This window comes from Triticum urartu, chromosome 7A, assembly GCF_056163025.1.
Source record: "Triticum urartu cultivar PI428250 chromosome 7A, HENAU_Tu73, whole genome shotgun sequence".
In the NCBI taxonomy this organism is placed as follows: Eukaryota; Viridiplantae; Streptophyta; class Magnoliopsida; order Poales; family Poaceae; genus Triticum; species Triticum urartu.
Genome location: NC_141879.1, coordinates 296,549,022 through 296,563,447, shown reverse-complemented (window position 1 = coordinate 296,563,447; position 14,426 = coordinate 296,549,022). Strand labels below are relative to the sequence as shown.

Genomic DNA, 14,426 nt, shown 5'->3' with positions numbered 1-14,426 from the left:
TACAGCTCGGTAGAGGGCTGATCCCCGCACAGACATTGTGCGGCAAGAATACCCTCCAAGGTAGGACCCTTTGACGAAGATTTCTTCTCCCCTTTGGAAACCTTAGTTTCCGGATCTTCAGAGGTAGTCCTCTTCCTTCCCCGGGGAGAGAGAATGTCAGATTCTTCCCCTTGGTTATCCTCCCTTGCGGAGGCACTCACTCCCTCGGTTGGAATAAGTAGCGAGTGAGGCCCGCTTTCGCCCTCTTTATTCCCCCCTTCATCTTCCTTTGAGGGCACAAGATAAGCTGCTGGCTCGAGCATCTTTTCTAGCACCGGATTGTCCAAGCCCTCAGGAAGGGGGGCCGAACACCTGATCATCTTCGCCTTTGTTATCCAGTCCTGGCCAAAGAGCGACTCTTTAGAATGATGCCATGATAAATAAAAGGACGGCGGGTTCGGCCATGGGATTACTTACTTGGGTAGCAGGGTGGTTGCAGCTCAAACCCATATCCTCGGAGGTGTCCGGACACTTTATTTGGGGCCCGAAGAATGATTTGTACATCTCTTCGAGCGTCATGCCGAGGAAATGCTGAATAGCTCGCGGTCCTTCCGGGTTGTATTCCCACATATGGAGGGGCTGGCGTTTGCAAGGCTGGACTCGACGAACTAGCATAACTTGCATTACCATAACCAGACTGAAATCTCTCTCAAAGAGATCTCCGATACGGCTCTGCAGTATTGGCACGTCCTTTGCTGGACCCCAGCTCAGCCCCCTACTAATCCATGACATTAGTTGCAGTGGGGGGCCCGAGCGAAAGGTGGGGGCGGCTACCCACTTGGCACTTCGGGGAGATGTGATGTAAAACCACTCCCGCTGCCACAATCCGAACACCTCTAGGAAGGAACCCTCTGGCCATGGAGCATCAATGATTTTGCTTATTAAAGCACCTCCGCACTCTGCGTGCCGCCCCTCGGTCATCTTCGGCTTCACATCGAAGGTCTTGAGCCACAGGTCGAGGTGAGGGGTAATGCGGAGGAAGGCCTCACACATACGACAATAAATGACGAGATGTGAAGAAGGGAGTCCGGGTCTAGATCATGGAAATCCAGCCCATAATAGAACATAAGACCCCTGACAAAGGGATCCAGAGCGAGGCCTAGTCCTCGGAGGAAGTGGGAGATGAACACGACACTCTCGATGGGTTCAGGAGTAGGGACGACCTGCCCTCGGGCAGTCAGCCTATGTGAAATTTCGGCGGTCAGATATCTGGCCTCTCTCAGCTTCTTGATATCCTCCTCTGTTACAGAGGAGGGCATCCACCGACCTTGAAGGTTGGATCCGGACATAGCTGAAGGTCCGAAGCGCCTGACTTGAGCTTTGGGTGTTAGATCTCGAGGCGGGGGAAGGATTCGATTGAGCACGAGAGGGAGAAAGAAAAGGCCTTGTCCTCGTTATAAAGGGGGTGAATATCAAGCGTCCTCCTCGTGGCCGTTTAGGACTTGCCTAAGATCTTGGAGTCATACCAACAGGCATGGTTGGGTCACCCATGTCTGTACTGATGAGAATCCCGTGATAAGGGGAACACGATCTCTGCTTTGACAAGATGTGTCAAGAAAACCGCCTCGCGATATGTGCGGTGCTAGTTGAGAAAACGGTTTGAATAATGACCGGGTCGTGGCGTGATGTCATGCTGTCAAAACGTGTCAGCAGATTAGTTTTGTGGAAATATTATTCTCTCTACAGTGGTATGTGGAACTTATTTTTCAGGGCTAGGCACTATTCTTGTGTTCAAACTCTTCCATGGAGTATTCGGAGGAGGAACCTGCCTTGCAATGCCGAAGACAATACTGCGCGCAGGACTCATCGTCATTGAAGCCTGGTTGAGGGGCTACTGAGGGAGTCCTGGATTAGGGGGTCTCCGGACAGCCGGACTATATCCTCTGGCCGGACTGTTGGACTATGAAGATACAAGATTGAAGACTTCGTCTCGTGTCCGGATGGGACTCTACTTGGCGTGAAAGGCAAGCTAGGCAATATGGATATGTATATCTCCTCCCTTGTAACCAACCTTGTGTAACCCTAGCCCCCTCCGATGTCTATATAAACCGGAGGGTTTAGTCCGTAGGACAACATACAATCATACCATAGGCTAGCTTCTAGGGTTTAGCCTCTACGATCCAGTGGTAGATCAACTCTTGTAATACCCATATCATCAAGAACAATCAAGCAGGACGTAGGGTATTACCTCCATCAAGAGGGCCCGAACCTGGGTAAACATCGTGTCCCCTGCCTCCTGTTACCATCCGCCTTAGACGCACAGTTCGGGACCCCCTACCCGAGATCCGCCTGTTTTTGACACCAACAGCGACCGAGGTGGGATGTGGTGCGTGCAGTAGGCTTGTCACGTCACCCCAGCGGCCTTCCTTGCAGTCCGGCGAACACATCCATGCAGTCCGCAGCCGACGGGACGACCTCAGCAGCACCGGAGGCGAGCCACCCTCCCCACTCTCCTTTGCTTCTTCCTCCTCTCCCCACAAACTCCCTCCGGTGAGGTCCACCTCTACGATGCAGCCCACCTCCCAGGTGCTTGGGTCTCCCAGCGAGGGCCTTCATTGGCGTGGTGCCGCACCGGTGGATCTCAGGCGCCCCCTCTTCCCCCCCCCCCGACGACCTACCCCTCCTCTCCTTGCATTGCAGTCCAGGCAACACCAGACTTGCAGTGCACCGGGCTCGTGATGCGGTTGGGCACGCATGCCCGTGCAGTTGACGCCCCCTTTTCAAGCATTTCCACTATACTGCACCTTCATCCAGTTCCATTGCTTCTACTCCTAACTGCAGGTTTGCCTCCTCCCGTGACCAAGTGTTGGTTTTTTCCTCTGAACCGATTCCTCTCTGTTGCAGACCGTTTCGTTGCAGCTTGCAGCCCACATCAAGGGTGTGAGCAACTCTCATGGGAGAGTTCGGGGTCCGCAGTGCACTCCGGTGGGAGCAGTGGTGCACTCTGGTCATGGTGTAGTGCACCCCGTTTCAGTATGCCATATGAACACATGATAGGCGTTGGGCTTTCTATCAAACTAGTAAAAATAGCTTGCTTGTGGCCGGATGGTGTGTGCTTGATGCAAACGTGTGTGTGTGTGGATATGCAGTGCAGTCAAAGCAATGTATGCAGGTTGGCCGCGAGGGTGTTGCAGTTCGGCAACCAGCCACACCATGTGTAGTTTCAGAAGGTGCATGCGTGTACGATTTTTTTGTAATTATTGAGAAAAGCAATCCTGTTCGTTCTGCCATACTCAGTGGTTCGCTTGTAAAAAAACTATTTGGCAAAAACAATGTTGAATATAATAGTTAATGACAAAGTTCGCTAAATATGGTTTGGTGGTTTACTTTGGGAAACTGAAAATTGCAGCCCACTTATCTCATCCCCGCGGTTCATTTCTTAGGTAAAACAATAAATAAATAGAAATATTTGTTGAGAAGTTCATTTCAACAAGAATTAACGGGTCATTTTCAAGAGAAACATAAATGGACGCAGCCCACTTCGAGGAGTCTTGTGGTTCATTGCGTTTAATAAGGAAGAAGCAGAGTGTTGTTCACTTGTTTCATGGTAGAAAGGAAACGATGCAGCTGACTATGTCTTTATCAGATAGATGTGGGTTTGAAGCTCACTTTGTTGTCCCATGTAGTTTGCTATAAAACTTCTACATGGTTCACTTGTCCTACTTGTAAACAGGAAAAAAATATCTCAAATAAGCTCGCTTCTATATTAGATGTAGTTCACTCGCTCGGTTCCTATGGTCCACTCGCTTGGTCGACGCGCATAAAAAATTAATAAGTACAAAAAATCACAACAAAAACTCATGAGGTTCACTTTTGATAGTGTCGCGGTTCACTTTCGGGAGTGTTGTGGTCCACACTCGTTCGGAAAAAGAGTTGAAAAAAAGACAAAAAAAATTGTGCGAGAAAATTTACGTCCCACAAAAAAAACATGCAGTCCTCTTGACCGTCTGATGCAGTGCGGTTTTCGGTCCGAAGCAGTGCGGTTTCTGTCTGATGTGGTCCACTCGTCGATTTTGGTGTCACGGAAAACAGAGTGTCCGCATTTAGGTAAATTGAAAATTGCTCTTAAACCGTAAAGAATTAGAGAGCGTGTTCTACATGAAAAAATTGCACCTCGTCGATATCTTTCCAACGGTGTATATTTTGAACAATTTGGATCAGCGGTTTGTAAAAATTTCGCGAAAAACGGCCGCTGCCTCTCGTCGTCAGCCGCACAATTTTCAAAATTAACTAAAAATCGTAAGGAATCTCAAAAACTTTTCAACATATGAAAGTTGCGTATCATTCGTAGCTTTTCAAGGGCGTATCATATGCCGCATTACGACAAATGGTTCAAAAACTGGAGCGAAAACAGTATTGAAAAATTGATTTTTTTAAAAACAAAATTCCGCGATTTAATAAATTTGAAACTGCTATTAAACAGTAACCAATTAGAGAAAATAATATATATCAAAAAGATGCACCTCGACGATATCTTTCCAATGGTGTATCATTTGCTTCATTCCGATGAGCGGTTTAGAAAAAAAACGCGAAAAACGCTCGCTGCCACTCGTCGTGGGTCGCACCATTTTCAAAACTGCTCTTAAATCATGAGGAATCTCGAAAAGTGTTCAACATGGCGAAGTAGCGCCTAATCCCTAGCTTTTCAACGGTATATTACACGCATCGTTCCGACAAACATTTAAAAAACTGGAGCAAAAAAGGTGCCGAAAAAACACACGTGCAGTTTTTTGCGACGGGAAGTTCACTCGCGTGAGTACTGCAACACACTTGGTTCAAACAATGACGTGCACTTGCGTTGAGCGTGCAGTGCGGAAGTGTTATCAGAGTAGTTATTCTGCTAATATTAGCATAATAAACAGGCTGTATATATATAGGACAACATTATTTTAATCCTATAATTAGAATAGTTATTTGGAGCACAACGTCTCCCCCTATGTAGGAGTGATCGGATGTTACTGACCTCCCAACAAGCCCACCCCTAATCGGCACAAAAGAGAAAAATAGAAAAATCCCACCCCACCCGCTCCCTACGATCTCTTCCTGTAATCTCCCCCGATCCCACATCTGCCTTCCCTTCCCGGCCCGCGCCGTCGCCGGCCCTGACCTCCAATCGTGTCGCCGCCAGGCCCGACACCCAACCGTGTCGTTGCAGAGGCCCGACCTCCCTACGCCGCCGCTCCCCGCTACTCCTAGCTCTCTGCGTCGCCTCCCTGACCCTACCTCCGGCGCCGCCGTCGCCGCCGCCCCAACCTCTGGCGCCGCTGCCGCCCCAACATCCGGTGCCATCTCTCCCCCGCCCAACCACCACCCCTGGCCCAACCTCTGGCGCCGCCGCCGCCCCTAACTCCGGCGCCGTCTATCACACCCAATTTCCAGCGCCCCAACTTCCGGCGCAAGGGTGCCCAGTCCAGCCCTGCGGCGTCAGGAAGGTAGATTCCGTCAGCTGAAGAAGTTCAAACAGGGCGAGCGCAAAACAGTGTGCGAGCAGTCTGTGCGGGCATCTATCTCTCGTTGCTGTTCTTTTTTTTCATCCTGGTGCCATCGGTCCATCTGCATGAGGCCATCCTAACGCAGCAGTTGTGTTCGAGGCTCGCTACCTCCTTAGCGTCGAGATCTCCATAGCAGGTCGTACTATGAAGAAGTAGCAGGCCAGACTGAAGAAAAATAGCAGGTTGAGAGATTTGCCCTCATCCAGAGGGGATGCAGGCCACCGCCAAATGGAGCAAGGTCGTCCTCAGCCTGTGCCTCCACGAGCCTCACCTCTCCCTTCCTCCAGCGCGTCGCCGACGAGGCCAACCGCCTACACTGTCTTCGGCTGCAATGACGTCGTCTCGACCAGGCCAACCGCCTACACTGACTTCAGTTGCAACGACGTCGTCTCTCTCCATCAACCTTCTCGTCTCCTCTGTACGACACTTTGATTGCCTACAAACAAAATTCTATATCTTCATGTCTGAAATTAAGGAGTTCATTATATCCATTACAAAAAAATGTTGAATTTTTAGAAGTTCTAGTACATATGTTAGAAGAGTTCATTGACAAAAGAAAATCATCAGTTCTTAACAATTAAAAGAAATGAGCTTTGCAATGTTTATGGTGCAGAAAATTTCATGACCGGTGTTCATTTGGGATGAACATTTGTACATACCCTGTTTTTACTTTACTCGTGAGGACTGAGGATGAATGTGTTCTATCTTTTGGACTCAGTACGTTTTAGTAGAAGTGAAAAAAATAAACTTCATTAATGCAAAGAATAATCTTTTTCTCTTCGGATAAAACTTATGTTTCTATTGGGAATATCTGGTGTGATCTTTGCTTGTAGTGACCATGAATAGACTAACAATGAATGCGTTGTTACAGCAGCCATCAAGGGAAACGGTGGTGTAGCTTGTTGCTTACAAAGGGATGAGTGGAAGGTGAAGAACCGAAGAAACTGCAGGTTCAAAAGTTGAAGGTCTGCTCAACATTTTTGTTACAGATGCCTCTTTAGTATTTACAGTTTCAGTCATCCACCGGCCTCCTCCATCACGCTCGTCACCTCGTCAGCGCTGGAGTGAAGGTCGGCTCCTCTCCACTCTGGAGTTCGGTTTTTACTGATGTTGTAGCTCCTAAATCCGTTGTGGACACCCCTGTGACACCCCGTGCGTGGCCGGTGGAGCTCAGCCGCCCCACTGCTTCCCCTTCCCATGCATCACGAATCAGCGCGGACATAACATGCTAGCAATTTTATGCTTTGGCTACTATTAATGTGTTTGTGCAATTAGCAAAATTCCTCTTTTATATTGCTTATTCACTAATCATTCATGCTTTGTGTCCTAAAAGAAATACAGTGTGCTCTGTTTGAAAAAACATGTGGTCAGCACAGGTTTGTTATTATATGGACCCGAAGGTTTAACAAACAAAACATTCAGATTTCTCTTTATTCGTACTCAGAGTATAAAGGTTGGAGTGAGGTAGCGCTTATTTCCTATATAGCTGCTCATTTTGGATGCAGTTTTAACAATCAGGCTAGGGCGGCGGTGAGCGTGGGTAGGCCGGCCAAACCTTCCTGGCGCTAGGTCAACCAGCAGCGTCGCCCACCACCGTACTGTCCTACGGCAACGGCCCAACCTGGGCAGGCGTGCTTTCTGTGACATGCTCCTACACATGGATGTCTTGGTGAGGTAAAAACTTCTGTTAACTTAACTTAGCTATCTCGACTGATTGAACTGCAGGGGTTGTGTGGAGTCTGATGTGGTGCTAGTTTTTGATTAATGCAATTTGGAAGAACTTGCGTCTCTAAAAATCAAACTCTGTATTTTGGTGTATTCTTCTTTAGAAGTTCAGGTCATCATAAGTTGCTTCGGTTGAGCTAGTTACTGTTGTGAAAAAGTTCAACTCGTCATATTTGAACATCGGAAAAAGAGCTGTTGTAGTCTCCTGCTATATGCTTGTTATATGCCTAAATAGTACAGGCTCAACCGAAGCAAGTAGTTATAGTCTCCTGCTATATGCTTAATAGTACATTTTTTATATATTCTTGTTCGGAAGTTCAGGTCATTCAAAGAGACCAAATAGTACAGGCTCAACCAAATAGTGACAAGTCTACTAGAGTCGCAAAAATATAATGACACAAAAATGCAACTCCGCACTCTCCTCAAAATGGTCATCATATTCTTAAGAAGATCGGGATTACACTATTTGGTCGAGCTAGTACTACCAGACTGAAAAAATTGCGGAGTTGGATTTTAGAGCCTGGACATTTTCAGAAGTGGTCAATTGAACCTGAACCAAAAAGATTGACCTGAAATTCGTTTGAGCTAGTTACTGCCAGACTGAAAAAATTGTAATAGGTAAGTGGTATTGTACTATTTTCTATTGTGTGATGCTCGTACCCCATGGCCATGGAAGGTTCATATGTTGTGCTCTTCTTTTCTAGCTGATTCATATTCTATTTTGTAGCCTTAATGATATTCTATACACTGATGGCGAGAGTCCAACCATGGCTATATGCCAAGTTCTACTATGTCTATACGTCGGCCATCGTGAAGTCCTACTATAGCTATATGCCAAGTTTAATTATGGTTGTATGTGTGTGCTTCCAGGCTACTGTTGAATGTGTCTTAGCTTTCGTTTTTATGGGTTATAGTCTCCTGCTATATGCTTGCTTTTGCTATCAGCATGTTCATGCAAGTGCCTCTGAACAATCTGAAATTTAGACTTGTACCTAAAAGTCGGAGTCCTAAGCGCTTGCACTAGTGCTTCTAACTTGTCCATGAAGGCACTGCATAGTGTGCCACCTCCCGTTTGCCGCCGCAGCTGCCCTGTGTCCTCGCGACCTCTGCGGCCAGTCACCAACGCCCTATGAGTGCGCCCTGAGTGTGGCATGGGGAACATGCTAAGCACCACTACTAGGGAAAAGCCTAGCAGCAGCGCGCGTTTTAGGCCTATTAGTAGCGCGGACAGGAGCGCTACTGGTACGGCGATACAGCTAAAGGTTAGCAGTAGCGTGCGTTAACCCACGCTGCTGCTATATCGACTTAGTAGTAGCGCTCTCTTCAATGAGCGCTATTGGTAATTACTAGTAGCGCTTCTCCCTTCCCGCGCTACTACTATTATTTTGTATTTTTTTATTTCATGTTGTATTCATACACCTTTATACATGTTTTCATACAACAAGAATTTAGAGATTGTTTTTACATCATAATGAGTTATTACATCACGGGGTGAAAGAACCGTGGACTAGTTTCAAGTGGATGTCCATCCACTTGAAACTAATTGCGGTTCTTTCACCCAATGATATAATAAATATCATCATCATCGTCATCATATCATTAACAACTTATCATCATAATACATCATTGTCATATAACACCTCCTCATGATCATCGTTTTCATCAATGAGACATCACATAGCAAATTGGTCACTAGTCATAATCACAACTACTCATCATCAACTCTAACACATTGTACCACATAATAACCTATTGTACCTCATAGGGCCTACTATATTTTCTTAGGACCTACTATATTCTCTTAGCACTTACTATATTCTCTAAGGTAAAATAGCATAAAACAAGATAGCCCCTGACTCTCCATTATGGAGAATGGTGATTATCCTGCCTCCAATTCTTGTCTTTCGCTTAATGTTGCTTCCAAGAACCTCCTTACGAATGTTCAAATATTTGTTCCATTCTTTGATTAGCATGTGTTCACCGGATTTAGAAATTTGATATGCACAGGTGAGATCCGTAGGATGACCTGGCCGTATGTTCAGAACTTCAAGGCGACCTTTCTGATACATCAGATGAGGCACACAATCCATCGGGATTTTCTGTTGAAAAATATAGTAATAACTTCGTAGTTAGCAATGGTGTACTAGTTTTAGAATTATGCAAAAGATGCACGGATGTCGTAATAGTAAAAAATCTTACCAGGGTATCTCCATAGAAGTTACCGTGGTTTAACACGCGCACTAGTGTCACGTATTCACCATAATTTGGAGGAGTTCGATAATAGGTATTGTAATTCTCAAGATATGTACAAAATGTGATCAGATGATTTTTCTTCTTATAAGTTAACTCGGAGCCATCGGTGTAGTGGGTTTTTTCTACCATCTTCTGCACAGTGTTTGAAGAATCAAAATAAGCTGTCAATGGAAATAAGCTGTCAACTATTTTGAAATAAAAAATATAAATTAGTTAATAACTATGTTTGAGAAACTCACATAGCGGTAGAATCGGAAGCGTATCAACAAAGATCCAAATGTCCATATTATCTTGCTCGATGTCAGGATCACCAAGATCCATGGTGACAATCATATCCTCATAAAAACCATACATCTTGCAAAGTGCTTTCCAATTTTGGCAACCAAAATGGGTTACACTCTAAGAATTGTACAGATTTACTTCAAAATCCATATCATGATGGGTCCTTAGGTGTATTTTCTTTGTTTCAAAATTTCCATGGTCTTTAAAACCCATCCTCTCCAAGACATAGCGTCTTGCATGGCATGGGATAAGCTAGTCGAATTGTAAAAGATGAAAATTAGACGTTGAAATAGTTGAATTTGTGCTTAATTACGAAAAAACATTTATCATCGTTATGTACCGTTTCAACATCGAAGGACTCCTCGAACTTAATGCTGAAGCGCCGATCTTCGTCCAGGTGAGGCCTGTTGCACAGACCTCGATCGTCGTAGCACTAGCCGCACTCCCTCGGAAGACTCTCGTCGTCCGAGTATGACATTTCCTACGTTCATAATTCAAAAATTAAACTTGTACAATTAAATATATGTACTAAAAACCTAAATTACATTATTATTATTCATCACGGGTTGACTATTGGTCTGTCAAGTCTTTTCTTGAAAACTCTCAGCATAACAAAGGTCTAGCACAAGGAGAAACACCCCCCACCACAATAGTCGGGATTCTTCGGCCTCGACAGACTTAAAGTCAACCCAAAATGTCGTTTAATGATTTTTTGAGAATATCCAGGCCACTCGATATTTCCTACATATTCTAGCACAAGTCATGCCAAAATTCACGAAAAATTCCGGCATGACCTTTGCTAAAAAAAGGACATATCGAGCGCCTGAAATTTGCCGGAACGGAAATTAATCAATACTCCGACAAAACATAGGCCACTCGGAGGTGTAACCTGAACATGACCGGCCACTTGGGCAACCACATATCCTATTTGAGCAACAGAAGATATACATGTTTTTATCTACAACATATCTTATAGGACTCATATTGACATGGAGATTTGGCTGGTCTCACCTCGAGGTCGGAGGGGGTCGGTGACGGGGACGACGGCGAGGATGTTGGAGGGGCTCCTTGATTTCTGCAGAAACAAAAACCCTATAATTTATCACTAATACATCCCGAATAATTGCTTAAACTAAAAAAATAACAACAAATATGACATGTTCAACTAGTTCTATTAATTCAACTAGTTCTTACTAAATATAAACTTACTATAAATAGAAAAAAACTAGTTCTTTCTAAAAATAAAGTAGTTCAACTAGTTATATTAATTTCCTTACTAAAAATACATTAGTTCTATTAATTCAACTAGTTCAACTAGTTTATTAATTTACTTACTAAACTAGTTCAACTAAAACTAAACTAGTTCAACTAGTTTATTATTTTACTTACTAATTATTTTAGACACTTACTAAAAACAGTAAAAAAACTACATTATACAATAGTAAAAAAACATCTACTATTAACCATACTGCCCTAGTTAACTAGTACCATCACTACTACTAATTAACATCTACTACTACTAAAAATCATTATCTACGAACCCTAAATTAACATGTATTACAACTAAAAAACATCTACTAACTAAGCAGAGAGAGAGGGGGTGGGGAAGGGGTGGGGGGCTTATAGAGAGGGGAGAGACAGTGGCGGGGAGGTGCTCGGCGACGAAGGTAGGGGCGGCGAGGGCGGGCTCGGGATCGGGAGGCGGCGGTCCTGGGCGGGCTCGGGCGGCGGTGGTGAGGTTGAGGGCGGCCTCGGGCAGCGGCGGTGAGGGCAGGCTCGGGCGGCGGCGACAGAGGAGTAGGGGAACATGGGGAGAAAGGAGGGACTTAGCAAAATTTTGTGCCTGCGCGAGTGGTTAAGTCCAACTAGAAGTAGCGCTCACTAGGAAACGCGCTATAGCTAACTTAGCTATAACGCGTTTTAGAGAAAAACACTACTGCTAATGGAAGCAGTTATTTCTTTTGCTTATCCCAATATCAGTAGCGCTTTGTCCTGGAAAAACGCTATAAGTCTAAGCAATGTAAAAACATCAAAAATATACATTGGTCATCATTGATCTTTTTGTGTAGAGTCTAAATAGTCAACATGAATCCTCACTGTACCTGTATAGGTATAGGCGAGGATTCATATTGCAACCACAAATCCTACACATATAGCTCAATGAAGACCAAGTGCTCGAGATAGTTTGAGAAGTAACATATTTATGGTGGTAAACACCTTGTTTGCTTAGGAGTATGGGACTAAACTTAATTAGTTGCGGTGATACTTAGCAGCAGCGAGTTTTGAAGAAAAACACTGCTACTAAGTACTTTAGCAGTAGCGCATTCAGGGGAAGGGTGCTACTACTATATCTAGCCTGGAGGCAACGCCGTGGCAATTATAGTAGTAGCGCTCGTTTCACCTAGAGCGCTACTGCTACTGAGATATTAGTAGCGCCGTTTCCTAAAGCTCGCTACTGCTAATTAGCAGTAGAGTTTGTTTTTAAACCACGATGTTGCTAAAATTATGTATATAAGGTTTTCCCTAGTAGTGCACTAGTGTGTGCGTGCACACCCATGTTTATGCGTGCACTGGGTGTGTTGCTTGTGTGCTGTGATGTATGGTGTATAGATTTTTTATGAAGTTCATGTTGTGAACCCAACTAAGTTAGAACACAAAATTTTAGATCACAGCTTGGGTGTGTTGCTTGTGTGCTGTGATGTATGGTGTATAGATTTTTTATGAAGTTCATGTTGTGAACCCAACTAAGTTAGAACACAAAATTTTAGATCACAGCTGCTTTGAATTTGCCCCAGTAGCAGAAATCTTGTTTCCGTGCTGTTGTACTATCTCCACTTATGTAGTGTTTTTAAATAACTTCTTGTGTGAAGTTCAGTGGTACATGTGGGTGCAAGAAAGTTAGTGTCTGAGCCAAAAAAATTTGACTTTGAGCAACTGTTTGGTATTTACGTAAAAACGTTGTGTGTAGCAATTCGTTGTGTTTATTGAAAAATGAAAAGACAAAAGTTCACCATGCAAAACTTGCACGGTTCAATTGGTATTAAAAAGGCAGAAAATAAAACAACAGTAAAGTTCACTAAAAAATGCCACTTTTCACATTGCAAAAAAGTAATAATTAACTTCTCACTGTACAATTTAGTTTTTGTTTCTCTTCTCCAAAAAATAGAAATAGAAGTAATATGTGGAACCTATTTGTGTTTATGCCTCAAATTAGAATAATCAGAAGAATTGCCTCTATCTGTGCTATGTGTTACACACCTTTCCGAATAAAAAGAGATTAGATTCATCCGTGAGTAAGATAGGTACAATTATTTTTCAAATAGTTCAATTGCTCGATAGATGTAAGTCCAGAAGAATAAAAGATATTTCAACATAATATAAACCCATGAGATTGCAAAAAAAACTTTGTAGTTAAGAGGATGAGAACCAAGAAGTTCATAGATGAAACCTTGGGGAGTTCAAAAAAGTTAAAAAGGTTTGATGTTTGTTGCGAAGCTAGAATTTCCTTCATTACTAATGAATAAATCAAGAAGTTCGAATTAAAAAATAGATGAGCGGTTCGATGTTTATTAAAAACCTAGATTTTTTCCGTTACTAAAAGAAATAAAACCAAGTTCAATTTAAAAAAATCTAGCAGTTTGATATTTCTTTGAAAACTTGAATTTTTTCAGTTAGTATAGAATAAAACCAATAAGTTCAATTCAAAATAACGAAGAAGTTCAATTTTTAAAAAGCAGAGCAGTTTGATATTCATTTAAAAACTCAATTTTTTCTGGTTACTAAAGAATAAGACCAACAAGTTCAATTCAAAGTAACGAAGAAGTTCGATGTTTCTAACAAAACTCCAATTTTCACATTTCTAAAAACTCCAATTTTAGGTGAGCCAAATTTTTGTGTGGATGTGCTATGCATGTGCTTGTGCGTAGTACACTGAATAGAACAAAAAAACTTTTATGGGTGCCCTCTAAATGTTTGTCCTATTGCTTATGAGGATTGACCCAAATTTTACTATTGTTTTTGCACATGTTGGATTCAAGGGAAAATGTGTATAAAAAGGTGTGATTTCGGAAGTTCAGGTGTAACGAACATCGAAGTTCAAACCAAAAAAATGTAAACAAAAAAAATCATGGAATTCAAAGAATAAAAACTATGGAGTTTCAAGAAAAAAAGTTAATAGCATGCGGAGTTCATGTTTTAGAAATTTCGAAGTTCACGCGTACCACGTACAGAAGAAAAATGATGAAATGAAAAAAAGGAACCGCCTAGGCCATTTCACCCAAAAGGAAAAGATGCATAAAATATCACGACAAAATTCTATAAGAAGTTCAAAATTAAAAACCGATGTAGGTCAGCGTTGAAAAAAGAAGTTTTCAATATCTAAAAGACAAATTTGGAAGTTCAAAAAATTTGAGCAAGAAGTTCAAAAAAAGTAGGTCAAAAATCTTTATAACGGATTTCCCCCATTTGTAAAAAAATCAGAGAAGTTCAAATTAAAAAGAGGAGCATTTCAAAAGATTGTACAAAAATTATTTTTCTCCATTCTATAAAAACTAGGAGTTCAAATTAAAATAAAGGGGCGGTATCATTGTTTATATAAAAAAAAAATTCCTTGTTACTAACCAATGAAACTAAAAA

The 14,426-nt window shown here is 43.0% G+C and overlaps 1 long non-coding RNA gene across 1 annotated transcript; it reads left to right on the top strand.

Annotated features, from left to right (window-relative positions):
• The first annotated feature begins 5,024 nt into the window (after positions 1 to 5,024).
• On the top strand, positions 5,025 to 9,473 carry LOC147959362 (uncharacterized). The gene is made up of 2 exons (XR_015610367.1): positions 5,025 to 7,205; positions 9,264 to 9,473. It is a non-coding gene; the product is annotated as an uncharacterized LOC147959362 (long non-coding RNA).
• The last annotated feature ends 4,953 nt before the right edge of the window (positions 9,474 to 14,426 follow it).